Source organism: Mobula birostris, chromosome 16 (genome assembly GCF_030028105.1).
Source record: "Mobula birostris isolate sMobBir1 chromosome 16, sMobBir1.hap1, whole genome shotgun sequence".
Lineage (NCBI taxonomy): Eukaryota > Metazoa > Chordata > Chondrichthyes > Myliobatiformes > Myliobatidae > Mobula > Mobula birostris.
In genome coordinates this window covers 8117827-8137546 of record NC_092385.1, presented here as the reverse complement: position 1 = coordinate 8137546, position 19720 = coordinate 8117827, and the positions used below count along the sequence as shown (strand labels likewise).

The following is a 19720-nucleotide window of genomic DNA, read 5'->3' as shown; positions in this document are numbered from 1 at the left end:
AGCCAGGTGGTGGATGGTCATAACACAAGTCCTGGTTAGGCGACACTGACGCCAGGCAGACGATCTCTGAAGAGTATCGATAATGGCTGGGGTCGCTTGTCTTGTGAAGACACTGTCCAGAAGGAGGCAATGGCAAACACTTCTGTGGAAAAGTTGCCAAGAACAATTATGGTCGTGGATAGACCATGACTGCTCACGTCATGGGACATGACACTTATTGATGATGAAGATATACAGGGGGCAATTTCCTAAACTTGGAAGTGGTAAAGTATTGGATGCCGGGACATAGCCAGACTCTTGTAAATGGGCAGACGGCAGCCGAAATTTATCACAGAAGTGCAGATTTGTTTTTCAATGGACGAATGAAGCGAGGCAATGAGGTCACAGTAACAGTTCTAAAACAGAGATCTGCATGCTTATACGTAAAGATTGTTGAACAGCGCAGGGCAGATTAGGAAATCATTCTTAAAAATATATACAGGATTCTAATCGATACGCATAAATTATGTAACAATGAGCCATTATAAAACACCGGATCAGTGCTCTGGTTTCCTCCCACGTTCCACAGACGTACAGGTTTGGGTTAGTGAGTTGTGAGCACGCTGTGTGAGAAACATGGAAACACTTAACACGGCAAAACAATTCTCGCTGATTTGATTTGGCATAAGCAACACATTTCGCTCTATGTTTCGATGTACATGTGACAAGTTAGTTAGTTCCTCTCCGCGTCTTCTGACGCATTGGGCAGCCATTTCTTTTATCATTTGTCTGTTTTTTTTATAATCAGGCTGAGTTGCTAGCGTGTCACTCAACCAGGCACGGCGTGCAGAGAGCTGGTCAGATTCAAGCTTGGGACCACTCAAAGTCCAGCATGGATGCCACTATACCAACAACCAGCTAATGTGACAAATAAAGCTAACTTTTATCATTTCTTGGCCTCACTTTTTAAGAAAGATACAAAGGCTTTGCAAGGTTCAGAAGCCTCTGCACTGACTCTAGGGAACAGAGGTTTCTGGTACACGGACAGGGTGAATAATCTGGGGACAGGGTGAATAATCTGGGGACAGCAGTATTTAGAACCATGAAGGAATGGGACAGGAGTAGTTGATAGATAGAAACCATTCCCATCAGCAGAAGGGTCACAAACCAGAGAATGTGGAATGAAGTGACTGTCAAAAGAACCACACACATGGTACAGGGAGAAACTTTCTACACTGTGGTTATAATCTGGAACGCAGTAACAGCAAATTCATCTTAAAAGGAAGCCACAACAGCAATCCAGAAATCTGAAGTAAATGTAAAAGTGCAGTGACTAAGATGTTAACAGGAAACAATCTGCAAGGGCACAGAAGCATGTGGATGAGCAGCAAAGGGACTATCTGAACCTCATTGCTCGGCATCACAGTGCACGGTGGGCTGCGTGCCAGCAAAGGGACTATCCCGCAGACTGGGAGATCGTTTCGCTGAACACCTACGCACTGTCCGCCAGAGAACGCAGGATCTCCCAGTGGCCACACATTTTAATTCCACGTCCCATTCCCATTCTGACATGTCTATCCACGGCCTCCTCTACTGTAAAGATGAAGCCACACTCAGGTTGGAGGAACAACACCTTATATTCCATCTAGGTAGCCTCCAACCTGATGGCATGAACATTGACTTCTCTAACTTCCACTAATGCCCCACCTCCCCCTCGTACACCATCCGTTATTTATATACACACACATTCTTTTTTTCTCTCTCTCTTTTTTCTTCCTCTGTCCCTCTCACTATACCCCTTGCCCATCCTCTGGGTTCCCCCCCCGCCACCTTTTCTTTCTCCCTAGGCCTCCTGTCCCATGATCCTCATATCCCTTTTGCCAATCACCTGTCCAGCTCTTGGCTCCATCCCTCCCCCTCCTGTCTTCTCCTATCATTTGGGATCTCCCCCTCCCACTTTCAAATCTCTTACTAGTTCTTCTTTCAGTTAGTCCTGACAAAGGGTCTCAGCCCGAAATGTCGACTGTACCTCTTCCTACAGATGCTGCCTGGCCTGCTGCGTTCACCAGCAATTTTTATGTGTGCTGCTTGAATTTCCAGCATCTGTAGATTTCCCCGTGTTTAAGATGTGAACCTCACTGCTCCGCATCACAATGCACAGTGGCTGAGTGCCATCTTTCCATGCTGTAATTTTTCTGTGACTTTGTACAGCTATTGTTGCGGTTAACATATTACCAAAGAGATTAACTGGTCACAGATCACAAAACTGACTGTGGACCATGGTATACACAGACTAGTTACAAATTGGTATACAAACAGTAAGGTTATAGAAACAGGCAAGAAGTTGAGTTAAAAATACAAAGAAAAAAGGATTTTGAATATCTTCAAGATGTCATTCCACATTTCTGGTCACTCACCACCACCCACTGGCCTCTAGCACAACTTAGAATCAGAGTACTACAGCACAGAAACAGACCCTTTGGCCCATCTAGTCCATGCTTCTGCCTAGTTCCATCAACCTGCATCAAGTCACTTCTCCTAAAGACCTCACCTTTTCATTCATCTGTAAAACCCACAGAGAAAGAATTAGATTATTTAAGACTAGATTTATTTGACACATCTCTATAGAAACACAGTGAAATGCATTGTTTGTGTCAAATCAAATCAGCTAGAACTGTGCTGAGCAGCCCACAAGTGTCAAGTGTTACCATGCTTCTGGCGTCAACATAACATGTCCACAAGTCATTAACCCTAGTCCATATGCCTTTGGAATGTGGGAGGGAACCAGGTGTCATGGGGAGAACGCGTAAACTCTTTACAGACAGTGGCAGGAATTGAACCCTGATTTTACAACTGGCAGTGTGAAATGTTGTGCTACCTTGCCACCCTGCAACTGAAAAATTTTTGGGGTGACAGAGCAGAGTACTAATTAACTCAATGCTATTACAGCTTGTGTCAGAGTTCAGAGTTCAATTCCCATCGCTGCCTGTAAGGAGTTTGTACGTTCTCCCCATTACCACGCGGGTTTCCTCCGGATGCTCAGGTTTTCTCCCACATTCCAAAGTACCGGTTCGTAGGTTCATTGCTCTGTGATTAGGCCAAGGTGGCTTGATGGGTGGTATGGCTTGTTGGGCTGGAAGGATTTGTTCCACCCTGTATCTCTAAATAAATAAAATCATTAATTTAAGTAAATTACTTACTGCCCATTACACCTCTGGTGCTTAGGGCAGCATGAGGTCCTCCATCCCTGTCTGTATAGAAGGATCCTTCATTGCAGTTTCCATAACAATTGTTTTTAGGGTTGGTCAGGGTTGTTAGCCCTCAGCTGAACCACCCCCGAACCTGGAGGACCGGTGGACCACTCTTAGTTAGGCCTCTACTCTTTGACCTGTTTGACATGGGTGACCTCACCAAGAGCCAAAGCACAAGTCCCTGACTGCAGCCAACACAGCTCTCTGGGTCACTGGGTCACGTAAACCTCCAAACCCTATGACAAGATCGGTGTCCTCTTGGAGGATTAAATTAATTACAGGGAAGGAGGAGAACCATCTTGCGTCTAGAATGCACACAAAATGCTGGAGGAACTCAACGGGTCAGGCAGCATCTCTGATGGAATTTTTGGGCGGAGATACTTTGTCAGGGTTGGAAAGGAAGAGGCAGCTCTTCAAACCAGCACACCAACTTGTGGGAAGATAATGCCAGTCATGACTCAAAGTGTGATGGTTATTTTTCTTTGGCAGGATGCCACAGAATTTCTTTGTTGAGTCGGGTTTCTCTTGCAGCAGACTATAGCCAGAGAAGTTCAGAGAACACACAAATACAAAGGGACAGCGACAAGCTATTTCCAACATCATCCAGACAAATAAAACAATATAACCACACAACTCCAGCGGAGATTATGTTGTCCGTCTGCCAGTTGTGATAATGTTGAGGGGTAAATTCAAAAGAAACAGTTAACTATTCCCTCACATCTTTAATATTTATGTACATTCTGAAACAACCAGCGGCTCAATGCTTTGTATTGTCACTGCAGACAGTTAAGGGACATAAACAGTCCACAGTTAGTTCAATATAAATGCTAAGCAAAGCAATTTCCCGATACAAAGCTACTATGGAAAGCACAGAACATAGGGATAGATTTTAACAGCACTTCACTCTTATTCATTGGACAGTGTTGACACTGTACAATAAATTCCAGATTCTGAATTACCATTGAGAGCACTCTAACCAGTTGGTACAGAGGGGCCACAGCACAGTATCAGGAAAAGACCATAAGATATAGGAGCAGAATTAGGCCATTTGACTGATCCAATTTTCCTCTCACCCCAATCTCCTTTCTCACCCCCACCCCCTCCCCAGCATCCTTTCGTGCCCTGACCAATCAAGAATCTATCAACCTCTACCTTAAATACTGAATTGGACACAGCTGCCTTTGGCAAAAAATTCCACAAATTCACCAGTCTCTAGCTAAAGAAATTCCTCCTCATCTTCGTTCATAAAGGACACCCCTCCATTCTGAGGTTGTGTACTCTGGTCTTAGACTCTCCCACCATAGGAAACATCCTCACCACATGCACTCTATCAAGGCCTTTCATCATTTGATAGGTTTCAATGAGGACACCCCTCATTTTTCTGAACTCCAGTGAATTCAGGGCCAGAGCCATCAAACACCCTTCATACAATAAGCCATTCAATCCTGAAATCATTTTTGTGAACCTTCTCCAATTTCAGCACATCCCTTCGAAGACAAGAGGCCGAAAACTGCTCACAATACTCCAATTGAGGCCTCACCAGTGTTTTATGAAGTCTCAACATTAGATCCTTGCTTTTATATTCTAGTCCTCTTGAACTAACATCGTATATGCCTTCCTCACCACAGACTCAACCTGCAAATTAACCTTTAGAGAATCCTGCACAAGAACTCCCAAGACCCTTTGCACCTCAGATTTTTGTATTTTATTTTATTTCCATTTAGAAAAGTCAACCCTTTCATTTCTTCTAAAGTTCATGACCATACTCTTCCCAACACTGCATCCCATCTGCCATTTCTTTGCCCATTCTCCTAATCTAAGTCTTTCTATAGCTTCTCTACTTCTTCAAAACAACCTGCCCCTCCACCTACCTTCATAATCATCTGCAAACTTTCCATAAAAGCCATCAATTCAATCATCCAAATCAGACATATAACATAAAAAGAATCATTCCCAACACAGACCCCTGTGGAGCACCACCTGTCACCGCAGCCAGGCAGAAGGGCTCCCTTTATTCCCAATCTTTACCCCCAACCAATCAGCTACTGCTCTATCCATGCTAGAATCTTTCCTGTAATACCATAGGCTTGTAGCGTGTTAAGCAGCCTCATGTGTGGCACCTTGTCAAAGGCCTTCTGAAAATCCAAGTATACAACATCAACCAATTCTCCTTTGTCTATTCTGCTCGCTATTTCTTTGAAGGATTCCAACGGATTTGTCAGGCAAGCTTTTCCCTTGAGGAAACCCAGTTGACTATGGCCTATTTTATCATATGTCTCCAAGTACCCTGAGGCTTCACCCTTAATAATCGACTCCAATATCTTCCCAACCACTGAGGTCAGACTAACTGACCTAACTGGAACTGGACTCTCTGACGGTGGTGTCCGAAAAGAGGATGCTGTCCAAGTTGCATGCCATCTTGGACAATGTCTCCCATCCACTACATAATGTACTGGTTGGGCGCAGGAGTACATTCAGCCAGAGACTCATTCCACCGAGATGCAACACAGAGCATCATAGGAAGTCATGCCTGCTTGTGGCCATCAAACTTTACAACTCCTCCTTTGGAGGGTCAGACACCTTGAGCCAATAGGCTGGTCCTGGACTTATTTCCTGGCATAATTTACATATTACTATTTAACTATTTATGGTTTTATCACTATTTAATTATTTATGGTGCAACTGTAACGAAAACCAATAACCAATTTCCCCCGGGATCAATAAAGTATGACTATGACTACTATGACTATAGTTTCCTTTCTTCTGTCTGTGACGGGGTCCTGAATTACCCCTACGAACTGTGTTTTGAAAAGAGAGACAGAGACAGAGACAGAGACAGAGACTAACTTTTGAATTTCTGCTGAGTTGGAGAGAGAGAGAGCACCAAGCAGCTCGTAAGTCGCTATGGTGACTGACACCAGCATTATTTGAGGGACAGTCAATGTTATAGTTTCTCTGGAGTGTGTTTATACTTCCCCAAGGACATTTGCCTGCTTGTACACTCTTACACAGACAGAGAAAGGAGGAGTTATTTGAATGACAGTTGGTACTCAGTACGGTGAGATAAATAGGAGGTCAGATGACAGACCTGCAGCACATGTTTTTGGACACTGAATGAGCTTTGTTGTGCCCAAAGAAAAAGTGGGGTTTTTGGAGGATCGATCAGTGGCTCTTGCAGTGAGAAAAGGGATTGACCGGTGGCGAGTTGTCCATGTGTCCAACCCTTGCCTGGATTGATAGCTCCACCACAGAAAAACGGTTCCCTTTGTTGAAGTCACAGCCGGTGACTCTTAAAGGATTTTGAAGGACAACGGGAAGATCGCTGGCGTCAGCTCAAATGAATGAATGAATAAATAAATAAATAAATCAATCTCTCTCTCTCTCTCCCCCCATCAATACTCAACACAACACCACGAACTGAACTGAAGTTTACTCATCATCGTAAGACTGTATCTATTTACCCCAAGACTTACAGCTTGGTTTTTCATATATATTCCCACACTTACTGATTTACTTACTTATACATAATCATTGCTAACCTGTTTGATTTATCTACATTTATATTACAGTATTGTGTAGTTACTAATAAATATCATTAGTTAATAGCAATACTGGACTCCAAAGTGTTTTCCATCTCTGCTGGTTCTTTAACCCATCACGGGGTACTTGACATGTCTCTCTCCCTTCTTGAAGAGTGGAGTGACGTTAACAATTTTCCAGTTTTCCAGAACCATTCCAGAATCTAGCGATTTTTGAAAGATCATTACTAATGCCTCCACAATCTCTTCAGTCACCTTTTTCACAACTCTGGGATGTACACCATCTGGTCCAGGTGACCCATCTACCTTCAGATCTTTTAGTTTCTTAAGAACCTTCTCTCTAATTATAGTAACTTCACACACTTCATAACCCCCGACACCTGGAGCTTCACCATACTGCTAGTGTCTTCTACCATAAAGACTGATGCAAAATACTTATTCAGTTTGTCCAGCATTTCACTGTCCCCAACTGCTAACTCTCCAGCATAACTGTCCAGCAGTCCAATATCCTCTCTTGCCTCTCTTATACACTATGTATCTGAAGAAACCTTTGGTATCCTCTTTAATATTATTGGCTAGCTTATATTCAGATTCCATCTTTACCTTCTTAATGACTTTTAAAGTTGCCTTCTGTTGGTTTTTAAAAGTTCCTCTAACTTCCCCGTAATTTTTGCTCTATTACACACCCTCTCTGGCTTTTATGTTGGCTTTGACATCTCTTGTTTGCCACAGTTATGTCATTTTTTTTAAAAGAATACCTCTTCCTCTTTGGGGTGGTATACATCTTGTGCCTTCCGAATTGTTTCCAGAAATTCCAGCTACTGCAGCTCTGCCATCATCCCTGTCAGTGTTCTTTTCCAATCAATTCTGGCCAAGAACTCTTTTATGCCTCTGCAAATTCCTCTTTACTCTACTGTAATACCGATATATCCGATTTTAGCTTGAGAAAAGGTTGCAGATAGGTTGCAAATTCAACCAGCTCCATCATGGACACTAGCTTCCCAGCATAAAGGAACACTTTCAAAAGGTGATGCCTCAAAAGGGCAGCATCCGTCATTATGGTCCCCACCACCTAGGTCATGCCCTCGTCTCATTGCTACCATTAGAGAGGTGGTACAGGAGCCTGAAGACGCACACTCAATGTTTTAGGAACAGCTTCTTCGCCTCCACCATCCAATTTCTGAATGGACGTTGAACCAATAAACCCTACCTCACTACATATATTTTTAAAATATATTTATATTATATTTTATGTATTGCACTGTATTTCTGCCTCAAAACAGCAAATTTCACGACACGTCTGTGATAATAAACTTGAATATTAGATTGTCATTAGATCAAGTCCTTTGACTTTTTTAAAATTACAATTTCTTTGTCAATCTCTAAACAATATGCCTCTGATAATCAAACAGTATCCTTATTATTTCCTGTAATATTTTACTTCATTTCCAGATAATATCAACGTTTTCAGGTGTGACTTGTGATTTTAAACTTCGTGACATGTCAGTTCGTTCAGCTACTATCAACTTTTATACAACTCTTGCTCCTGTCACTAATTCCTGCTTTCAGTTCAAAATCAGGGATAGTCTCATTGACATACAGTATGTCGGGAGATTTGCTGTTTCCTGGTAGCAGTGCAGTATAAGAATTTTTTTTTAAATTACAAGTTACAATAAAAATTATCAATAGTGCAAATTTTGAGAATTTTGAATTGTAAGATAGTGATCACGGACCATTCAGAAATCTGAGAGCGGAGGGGAACAAGCTGTTGCTAAAACACCGGGTGTGTGTTTTCAGGCTCCTATACCTCTTCTCTATGGTTGTAATGAGAAGAGGGCATGACCTGAATGGAGAGGGTCTTTAATGATGTTTGCTGCTTTCTTGAGGATATCCTCGATGGTGGGGAAACTTGCACCCATAATGGAGTTGCATAACAGCCTCTCTCAAACCATCATTTTTTCAAGTTCCCATTCAATCCACCCAACCCTCCTGGCACCCTTCTCATTAACACAAATTCCCAAACACAAAGATGATTTGACCTTGCTTCCTCCCCAAATTGCAGGCATTAAAGACTGAACTTATGTGGCCAATAGACCTCCCTTGTAATATAAAGTCGTAGATGCTATCACAAGGAAGGCATGCTGGTATGCTTTCTTAGAAGGTTAAGGAGGTTTGGCAGCTCATTCAACGTAGATACCACCCTTTGTCTAAAAATAAGTCAAAGTATAGTTATTATCAAACTGTGTATACTATACAGGTATACAAACTTGAGATTCCCCTTTTTTCTTACAGGTTAGCACAACGCTTTCCAGTGCAAGCAACCCAGGTTCAGCTCCTGCCACTGCCCGTAAGGAGATTGTATGTTCTCTCCGTGACCGCGTGGGTTTCCTCCAGGTGCTCCAACTTCCTCCCACAGTCCAAAGACTTACAGGTTGGTACTTTAATTGGTCATTGTAAATTGTCCAGGGATTAGGCTAGGAATAAATCGGGGTATCGTTGGGCATGTGGCTCAAAAGGCCAGAATGGCCTATTCTGCGCTTCATCTCAATAAATAAACAACCTAAAGAAATCAAATGGAACCCATTAAGAAAAGACTATCAAACACCCAATGGGCAAAAAAAAGAACAAATCATGCAAACTAAAGTTCACAAAAGTGAGACTGCAGCCATGAAAGCTCATCACCGCAGCCAGCCCAGGATCCAAGCAGTTGCAGGCCTCAGCCCCAATTCAGTGCAGGAACAAGTAAGCCTTCCGGAGCAGCGAGCTGAACACTGGCCCATCCCTTGTCTCCAGCCCCAACAACCTGACCTTTTCAATGAGGCCCTGCACTTAACTCAGCCAAACATCAGCACGTTCTTCACTCCTGAACCCTGACCTTGCTGCCCAATTCGGCACCAAGTCTCACTCCAGCTCGGGTCCCTCTGCTTCAATTCAGCTCTGTCCGTTCCAGCAATGGCCAAACAGTGGCTGCTCCTCACTCTCAAGCTTGGGCCCCACCACCTCGATTCTGCAACCGTACTGCACCTCTGAGACTCCAGTTCGCCAAATTCCCCAGAACACCACAAAAAAATGCCAGGTCAAACAAGCAGTAAAGAGACTTTACAGGTTATTGATTGCAGTGATCATTATCCAGATAAAGTGTGATTAATAGAGTAGTTAGTTGATTTGGTTGCTGCCAGTAAAGTGTCACTGTGTCTCACCAGCACCATCTTAAGTTGTCCCTCAATTCCCATTACATCTTTCTCTTCTCACTTTAAAACCATGCCCTCCCATTCTTAAATCTCCAACCCTGGGGAAAAAGTCTGAGTGCATTCACCCCTGCCTGTGCCCCTCATGATTTCATACACCTCTCAGTCTCCAAGCGCTGAGGAATAACATCCTAGCCTACTCAGCCTCGTTCTGTAACTTAGTCCCTTAAGTCCTTGTAAATCTTTTCTGCAGTCTCCCCAGTTTAATAAAAACTTTCCAATAGCAGGATGTCTAAAACTAAACACAGTATCTCACATGCAGCCTCAGCAGTGTCCTGTACCACCACACCTTGACACCATACCCCCCCCCCCCCCAACTTTTATACTCAATGCCCTGACTGACGTTTACAGCCCTGCCTATGGGACTGAGGGATCCTAAATCCACCATGATGGAATGGCAGACTCAGTAGGCTGAATGGCCGAATTCTGTTCCCTCTTATAATGAAGGCCAGCATGCCAACGGTCATCTTCACCACCCTGTCTAGCTGTCACTCTACTCTCAGTGAACCATACACATGGACTCTGTCCGACAACTTCCCCATGCCGTTCACTGTGAAAGCCCAACCTGGGATTAATTTTCCAAAAAAATGCAACCCCTCAGAATAGGGCCTTCTGGCCCTTTGAGCCACGCTGCCCAGCAATTCCTCGATTTAACCCTAAACTAATCACAAGGCAATTTACAATGACCGATTAACCTACCAGTCGGTACGCCTTTGGACTGTAGGAGGAAACCACAACACCCAGAGGAAACCCACGCAGTCACAGGGAGAATATACAAACTCCTTACCTGTATGTCACTATATACAACCCTGAGATACATTTTCTTGCAGGCATACTCAATAAATGTAAAGAATAATAATAACCGTAACAGAATCAATGAAAGACTGTATTAACTTGGCATCCAACCAGTGTATGAAAGACAATAAGCTGCGCAAATACCAAAAGACAGAAATAATAATAATAAGTAACTAGAACATGAGATGAAGAGTTCTTGGAAGTGAGTCCATAGTTTGTTGGAACATCTCAATGATGGGGCAAGTGACGTTATCACCTTTGGTTCAAGAGCCTGATGGTTGAGGGGTAATCTTTCAGGCAATACATCAAAGTACAGCACTATTATGTCACAGAATCATCAGTTATACTCGCAGCTGGAATGTGGGGACTGACCTCTGTCAGTCCTGGGACCAGAAATATTAACAATCAATGCTACTGACTTTTGTAAAGTGTCTATGTTTACTAAGGATACTGAACTAGGTGGGAAAGAGAACGGTATAAAGGAGTCAAAATGCCTTTTAAGATTTACAAACAATTTAGAACAAGTGGGAAAGAAGTTGTCACATTGAATGAAATGTAGAGAATCATCAGGTTATGAAAGATGATTCGGAGGGCAGTTAAAAGGGTAATTGCTTTCAGGATGTTTCCCTTGGTTGGCGAGTTTTGAAATCGAACTCAAGAGTCTCGAGATAAAGGGTCAATCACTTATGACTACGAAAAGAAATTTTTGTCAGGAGGCTTATGGATCTCTGGAGTTCCTCATCTCAAAGAGCAGTGGATAGGGAATCACTGTATATATTAAAGCACAAGACAAGTTACCTTTTTGCACTGCAGGGGAAAATCAAGTATTATGACAGTAGAGTTAAAACTAAACCAATACACACGAAACGCTAGACAAAATCATCAAGTCAGGCAGCATAAACTGAGAGGAATAAACAAGTGTTGTTTCAGGCAGAGACGCTTCATCAGGAAATAATCATTCTCTTAAATATTCACTTCTCTGTTAACTTCTTGTGATTCATACACAAGAATACCTAGATTTCTCTGCCATTTACTGCACCTCCACTTAGATTAAGCAATTTTTAATTCCTCTTTTTGAAGTGCACAACCTCTCACCTTCCCATATGAAACTATTTGCCAGGCTATTGCCCATTGACTCATCTATATCTCACTGCAGAACTCAAGAAAATCTTGTCAAATCTTGTCTTTCATAAAACTGCACTGACTTGGATTGATTACATTACATTCTCCTAAATGATTAGCTTTTGTAATCATTAACCCTAGCAATGTTCAAAGTAAATTTATTATCAAAAGTACATGTATGTCACCATATACAACCCTGAGATTCATTTTGTTGTCGGCGTGGTCAATAGATCTATAGCACGATAGCCATAACAGAATCAATGACAGACCACACCAACTTAGGAATTCAACCAGTGTGCAAAAAAACAACAAATTGTGCAAATACAAAATGAAAGAAATATTAATAATAAATAAACAATAAATATCAAGAACATGAGATGAAGAGCCAATGAAAATGAGTCCATGGTTTGTGGGAACATTTCAATGATGGGGTGAGTGAAGTTGAGTGAGGTTATTCCCTTTGGTTCAACAGCCTGATAGCTGAGGGGCTCTAACTGTTCTTGAACCCGGTGATGTGAGCTGCAAGGCTCCTGCACCTTCTACTTGATGGCAGCAGCGAGGACAGCACGTCTTAGGAGGGGGAGTTCCCTGAAGATGAATGCTGCTTTCCTGGAACAGAGTTTCATGTAGCTTACCAGCAAGAGACATTGATACATCACTTGGCAGTTAGTTTAAAGTAAATTATCAAAGTACATATATGTCGCTCGGAGATTCATTTTCATGCAGGCGTTTACAGGAAAATAAAGAAATACAATTGAATTTATGAAAAACGATACATAAAGGCTGACAAACAGCAACATTCAAAAGAACATGAACTGTGCAAATAAAACAAAGAATAATACTGAGAACACGAGTGGTAGAAACATCGAAAGTGAGTTTGTAAGTTGTGGTATCAGTTCAGTGTTGAGGTGAGTAAAGTTATTCACACCAGTTCACGAACCTGATGGTTTAAGGATAATAACTGTTCCTGAACCTGGTGGTGTGGGACCTCAGGGTCCTGTATCTCCTGCCCTATCATTCCCCTCTTTGTGTTATTTTCTAATTGCAGAACACGGTAAATCCAATATCATGATAGTTAACTTTCTTCAATACCAGTTGACACAGGCTATCCCTGTCTTTAGTCCCAGGGGTTTTTCTAAGACCTTGTAAAACTCTTAGTCACAATGGACAAGTTCTTCCATACTACTTGGAACTCACCCATTTTGTAACTATCAATTGGATCCTCTCATACTTCTCAATGCTGTAAGAGTATAAGCCAACCTCAATCTCTTTTCATACAATGACATCCTCAGCTCTGGAATTACTTTAGTGAATCTATATTGTGCAGACTCCAAGGGACCATAACCTCCTCCAGTGAAGAAAACGGTATATAGAAACTCTCAATGAAATCTGACATGTACAGATGTAGCAGAACTTCCTCAATTTTGCACTCTAATCATGCAACAAAGGGTACAATACTATTTGCCTTCCCCATTCCCCGCTGCTCTTGCATATTTAGAATCAGATTTATTATCACTGATATGTCATGAAATTTGTTGTTTTACAGCAGAGGTACATTACGATTCATAAGTTATGCTATAAACTACAATAAGAAATAGATATGTTTTAAAAAGTACAGCAAAAAGGAGAGCAAAAATAGCAAGGTAGTATTCATGGACAATTCAGAAATGTGATGGTGGAAGAAGCTGTTCCTAAAATGTTGAGTGTTTGTCTTCAGGCTCCTGTACTTCCTCCCTGATGGTAGTAATGAAAAGAGGGCATGTTCCAGAAAGTGGGATTTTTTAACGCTGAATGCCACCTAATTGAAGCATTGCCTTTTGAAGATTCTATGTATTGGAGATACAGCACGATCCTCTGGCCTTTTTAGCTGAGCAGTCCAGCAATTCCCAGATTTAAATCATGGGACAATTTACATATGACCAATTAACCTACCAAATGGTACGTCTTTGGACTGTGGGAGGAAACCAGAGCACCAGGGGGAAGCCCATGAGGTCACAGGGAGAATGTACAAACTTCTTACAGGCAGCGGCGGGAATTAAACCCGGGTCGCTGGTACTGTAAAGCATTGTGGTAACCACTATGCTATCGAGCCTCCCCACATCCTTGACGATGGGGACGCTAGGGCCCATGGTGGAGCTAGCTGAGTTTACAAACCTCTGCAGTTCCACTTTTTACCTTGCAGTTCTTGCAATGTTGTACCCAGACCTTCTAAGCACCGACCTCTATCAAGGATGTTGGCTAATTACACTTTCTTCAAAATTTACCAGTTCCTCTTCTACTCAGTCTGGTCTTTTTCTTCCTGATAAATTCAATAATCTCCCAGTTACCAACTTAATGATTTGACTTCAACCCAACTCACTAAGTGGGCCTCATTTTTTTTTTGGAATACAAGCTACTCTCAGAGACCGTCCAGTTAATATTATTTGGTTCCACACTCAAAACACACCGTACTGTTTCCCCCAACACAATTTTTGTGGGAACTCAGCAGGCTTTTCTCCATTTAAAAGACAAAAACTCGACCCAATAAAAATTCCCCATTTCTTTTCAAAAGAGGGTTAGTAGTTTGTTATCTTTGGCTTGGTGCCATTTCAGAAGTTCCATCACAAAATTCCATCACCAAAGTTTCTACCAAGTTTCTACAGACATACCACTAGGAGGATTCTGACTGGTTCCATTATCATCTGGTATGGAGGGGGACCAATGCACAGAATCACAACAAGCTGCAGAGAGTTGAAAGCTCAGCCAGCTCCATCATGGGGCACTATCATTGTAATTTACAGGTCTTTTAATATAACATATTACACTATACTGCTGCCCCAAAAAAACAAATTTCACGGCACTTTGCAGTGATACTAAACTTGATTTTGACTAAACCAACTGCTTCCACCAGCCCTGCATACACCACTTAACTAACTCCAAAGCATAAACAGGTAAAACCTAAAATGCAAAAAAATAAAAAACACTTGCAATTTTCTTTCTTTCAGATTTTTGCTTTGCAACAGAATTTTCAATACCTGGGAGACTCCAAGATAATCCTGAGGGTTGGCAATTCGGATGTGTGAAGTCGGGTGAACTCAGCCTCTCATGTAAAGGGCGCGAAGATCAGATTTAAAATAAAACAGTAAACTTGCAGATGGTGGCTGCTTGCACCTGCCTATTAAACAGCAGTACACAAATGAGTAAAGCATCAGTTCATTATCCGGTGTTTGAAATCCCAGCTGATCTGGAACATCGCAAATATCACAACGTTGCATGCATCTCCTTGATCACCTTATTAAAAAAAAACAAATCAGAGCCCCCTCACCTAAAACCTGTTCGGTCAGGACAAACAGTTAGATAGACACATTAGGGGAGAAGAGTTGAAACTCAAAAATTAATTTTTAAGGTAGGACCAAGTCAGAATGAAACTAGCATTTCACAAATGGTTCTAACACACGATATTATCAAACACAATTATTCAATGCTGCCTGGTGATTTAAAGATTAGAATCATAGAAAAATACAGCACATAAACAGGCCCTTCAGCCCATCTGATCTACATCAATAATTTAAGTTTTTTTAATTGAATAGCCCAAAGTGGTTTGCAATTTACAACTTGCAGCCATTCAGGCAAAGTTTCAACCAAAAATATTGATGATTATCTCCACAGATGCTGTTTGATCCCTGAGTTCCTCCAGTAGATTGTTAGTTCAGATTTTAGCATCTGTAGTCTCTTGGGCCTGCATGCAAATCAGGTTCTAAGAACCCAAGCAACACACACAAAATGCTGGTGGAACGCAGCAAGCCAAGCAGCATCTATAGGAAGAGGCACAGTCGATGTTTCGGGCCGAGACCCTTTGTCAGGCCCGAAACGTCGACTGTACCTCTTCCTATAGATGCTGCCCGGCCTGCTGTGTTCACCAGCATTTTGTGTGTGTTGCTTGAATTTCCAGCAGCTGCAGATTTCCTCGTGTTTGAGGTTCTAAGACATCATGTTATGCGCACAAAATGCCGGAGGAACTCAGCAGATCAGGCAGCCTGACTGAATTTACTATGAACTTTGAAACTTCAACTACTTTTCGCCTCCATAACTGCTGACTAATTTGTTGAGTTCCTCCAGCATATTGTGTGTGTGTTGCACCACAAGGCTACGTGCTTAGTCCCCTGCTCTACACTTATGACTGTGTAGCTAAGCACAACTCCAATGCCATATTCAAGTTTGCTGACGACGCCACTGTCGTAAGCTGAATCAATTAAAAATCTGGCTGAGTGGTACCATTAACAACAACTTCTCACTCAGCGTCAGCAAGACCAAGGAGCTGGTTATTGATTTCAGGAGCAGGAAACCAGAGGTCCATGAGCCAGTCCTCACTGGAGGATCAGAGGTGGACAGCCTTTAAGTTCCTCTGTGTTTTTATTTCGGAAGATCTGTCCTGGGCCCAGCACGTAGGTGCAATTACGAAGAAAGTGCAGCAGGGCCTCTACTTCCTTAGAAGTTTGCGCAGATTTGGCATGACATCTAAAACTTTGACAGACTTCTGTAGAAGAGTAGTGGAGAGTATGCTGACTGGCTGCTTCACAATAGCGTGCCCACAATTGGAATGTTGGAACCAGAAGCATGGCGACACTCGTAGCCTGCCCCCTGCACATCCTCGTGACCAACTGTGTTGGTTATTGACAGAAAACGACGTATTTCATTGCACGTTTTGGTATACTTTTGACAAATAACCTTAATCTTCATCTTTATTTTGTGACAGTCTTCACTGTGGAAGACACTAATGGTATGCCAGAAATTCGAGACTGTTGGGGGGGGGGGGGGTGGTTGTTTAGAAATGAGTACCTGGGAAGCTGAAAGGCCTGAAGGTAGATAAGTCATCTGGACCAGATAGACTATATCGCAGGGTTCTGAAAGGGGACGTTGAAGAGATTGTGAAGGCATTAGTAATGATCTTTCAAGAAAGCACTGGATGCTGGTTCCAGAGGATTAGAAAACTGCAAATGTCACTCCAAGAAGAGAGGGAGGAAGAAGAAAGGAAATTATAGGCCAGTTAGCCTTGGAAAGACGTTGGAGTCTAGCGTTAAAGATGAGGTTTTGGTGACACTTGAAGACACATAATAAATAGACCAAAGTCAGCATGGTTTCCTTAAGGAGAAATCTTGCCTGACAAATCTGTTGGCATTCTTTGAGAGAATAACACAAAGGACAGTCAATGAATGTTGTTCACTTGGATTTTCAGAAGCCTTTTAACAAGATGCCACATACCTTGCTAACTAGAGCCCATGGTATTACTGGAAAGATACACGCCTGGAGAAAAGATTGGTGAAGTAGCAGGAGGCAAAGACTGTGAATCAAGGAGGCCCATTCTGATTGGCTGCCAGTGACAAATGGTGCTCCGCAGGCATCGGTATTGGGACCACTTCTTTTCACAACACGTCAACGACTTGGGTGACAGAACTGACGACTCTGTGGCCAAGTTTGCATACAATACAAAGGTAGTCTGAGAGGTGGATAATTTTGAGGAAAAGGGAGTCTGCAGAAGAACCTGGATTGGGAGAATGGGCAAAAAAGTGCCAGATGGAATACAGTTTTGGGAAGCGTATTGTCATGTATCTTGATATAAGCAATAAAGGCATTTACACTCTATCCCCATTATATGCGGATTCAGTTATGCGAGGAACCTATTTCTACCAACGTCTCCTTATATGCATCCAAAACTCACAGTTATGCGAGGAGCACCGCTTTCCCACCAATACAAGTCAGGTGCACGCGCCACTCCCGCCGGTCTCGCATTGGTTTTGGCAAGGTGTGGATGCGCAATCTTGCGCTCTTAAACTTTGTTGGTTTTACCTACAGTGCAGTGATTTTGTGCTTGAAATATTTAACTAGGCCTTCCAAGCGTCCGATATCATGTCCTGGGCCGTCAGCCGAGTGGCAGAGAACCGCTTCAACACTTGAAAAAAAAGTTGGAAATTATAAACAACACAGCATCAGCTGAAGGTAACACAGCTGTGGGACGCTACTGCCAGGAACAGAATCTGCCTTTAAAGTTCTTTTGTTGCTTGACAATGCGCCAGCCCATCCTAAACATTTGGACAGCATTCATCCTAACATAACAGTGTGTTTCCTGCCGCCTAACACAACATCGCTGATACAACCACTCAACCAAGGTGTGATCCACATTCAAGGCGTACGTATTTTTTTTACAGTGAACTATCTCTCAGATGCTGCAAGCAACAGGCGATTTTGAAAATCCCGGGAGTTTACCAATGGTGAGGGAATGGTGGAAGTCGGAACACTTGGCACAAGTGGCGATGGACATGGACCCAAGTTTAGAACGGAGTCAGCATTTCAGTCGTTTCCTGCCGTCCACCCTTCTTCCCTACAAGCAGATTTATGCTGAAAAACAAAATGCTGCCAAGCAAACAACCATCACCACTTTCTTCAAATCGGTGTCATCTTCTGCTGCCGGCAGTTCTAGGAGTTCTGTGAGTCTTCCTTCACCCTTTGCTGTGCTTGATATGATCCTGACGACCACATCGATCCACCTTATCCGTGTAAAGCTGCCCGACACCACCACAACCACTCATCCCCCGGAGCAAACACACCTGCCACTGTTGATGAGTACTGTACACCCTAGGATGTTAACTTTCTATGATTTATTACACTGAATATCACCTTAAATTGATTAAATATAATACAAATGCCTCGTCCCTGTGCCGAAGACGCCACGCCCCAGCAGCCTCAATGACTATAGATCGGTGGCATTGACCCCCACATCATGAAGAACCTGGACAGACTTGATCTGGAGCTGCTCTGGCCTATGGTTAGGCCACACTTAGATTCCCTCCAGTTCGCCTACCAGCCCCGACTAGGAGCTGAGGATGCCATCGTCTACCTGCTGAACCGTGTCTACGCCTACCTGGACAAGCCAGCAAGCACCGTGAGGGTCATGTTTTTTTGACTTCTCCAGTGTGTCCAACACCATCTGCCCTGCTCTGCTGGGGGAGAAGCTGACAGCGAGGCAGGTGGATGCTTTCCTGGTGTCATGGATTCTTGATTACCTGACTGGCAGACCACAGTACGTGTGCTTGCAACACTGTGTGTCCAACAGAGTGATCAGCAGCACTGGGGCTCCACATGGGACTGTCTTGTCTCCCTTTCTCTTCACCATTTACACCTTGGACTTCAACTACTGCACAGAGTCTTGTCACCTTCAGAAGTTTTCTGATGACTCTGCCATAGTTGGATGCATCAGCAAGGGAGATGAGGCTGAGTACAGGGCTACGGTAGGAAACTTTGTCACATGGTGTGAGCAGAATTATCTGCAGCTTAATGTGAAAAAGACTGAGGAGAGCTAAGGTACCAGTGACCCCTGTCTCCATCCAGGGGGTCAGTGTGGACATGGTGGAGGATTACAAATACCTGGGGATACGAATTGACAATAAACTGGACTGGTCAAAGAACACTGAGGCTGTCTACAAGAAGGGTCAGAGCCGTCTCTATTTCCTGAGCACACTGAGGTCCTTTAACATCTGTTGGACGATGCTGAGGATGCTCTACAAGTCTGTGGTGGCCAGTGCGATCATGTTTGCTGTTGTGTGCTGGGGCAGCAGGCTGAGGGTAGCAGACACCAACAGAATCAACAAACACATTCGTAAGGCCAGTGATGTTGTGGGGATGGAACTGGACTCCCTGATGGTGGTGTCTGAAAAGAGGATGCTGACCAAGTTGCATGCCATCTTGGACAATGTCTCCCATCCGCTACATAATGGACTGGTTGGGCACAGGAGTACATTCAGCCAGAGAC

General features: G+C 43.1%; 1 protein-coding gene across 5 annotated transcripts in view; it reads right to left on the bottom strand.

Annotated features, from left to right (window-relative positions):
• Nucleotides 1-19720, bottom strand: part of hmces (5-hydroxymethylcytosine binding, ES cell specific) — an 80270-nt gene that overhangs the window by 42659 nt on the left and 17891 nt on the right. The window contains exon 1 of one of the 5 annotated variants that reach the window (XM_072280274.1): nt 14949-15049. The exons of the other annotated variants lie outside the window; for them this stretch is intronic. The gene's annotated coding sequence lies outside the window, so the exon portion shown is untranslated. Of the gene's footprint in view, nt 1-14948; nt 15050-19720 lie in introns of those variants that run through there. 5 annotated transcript variants of the gene reach the window in all.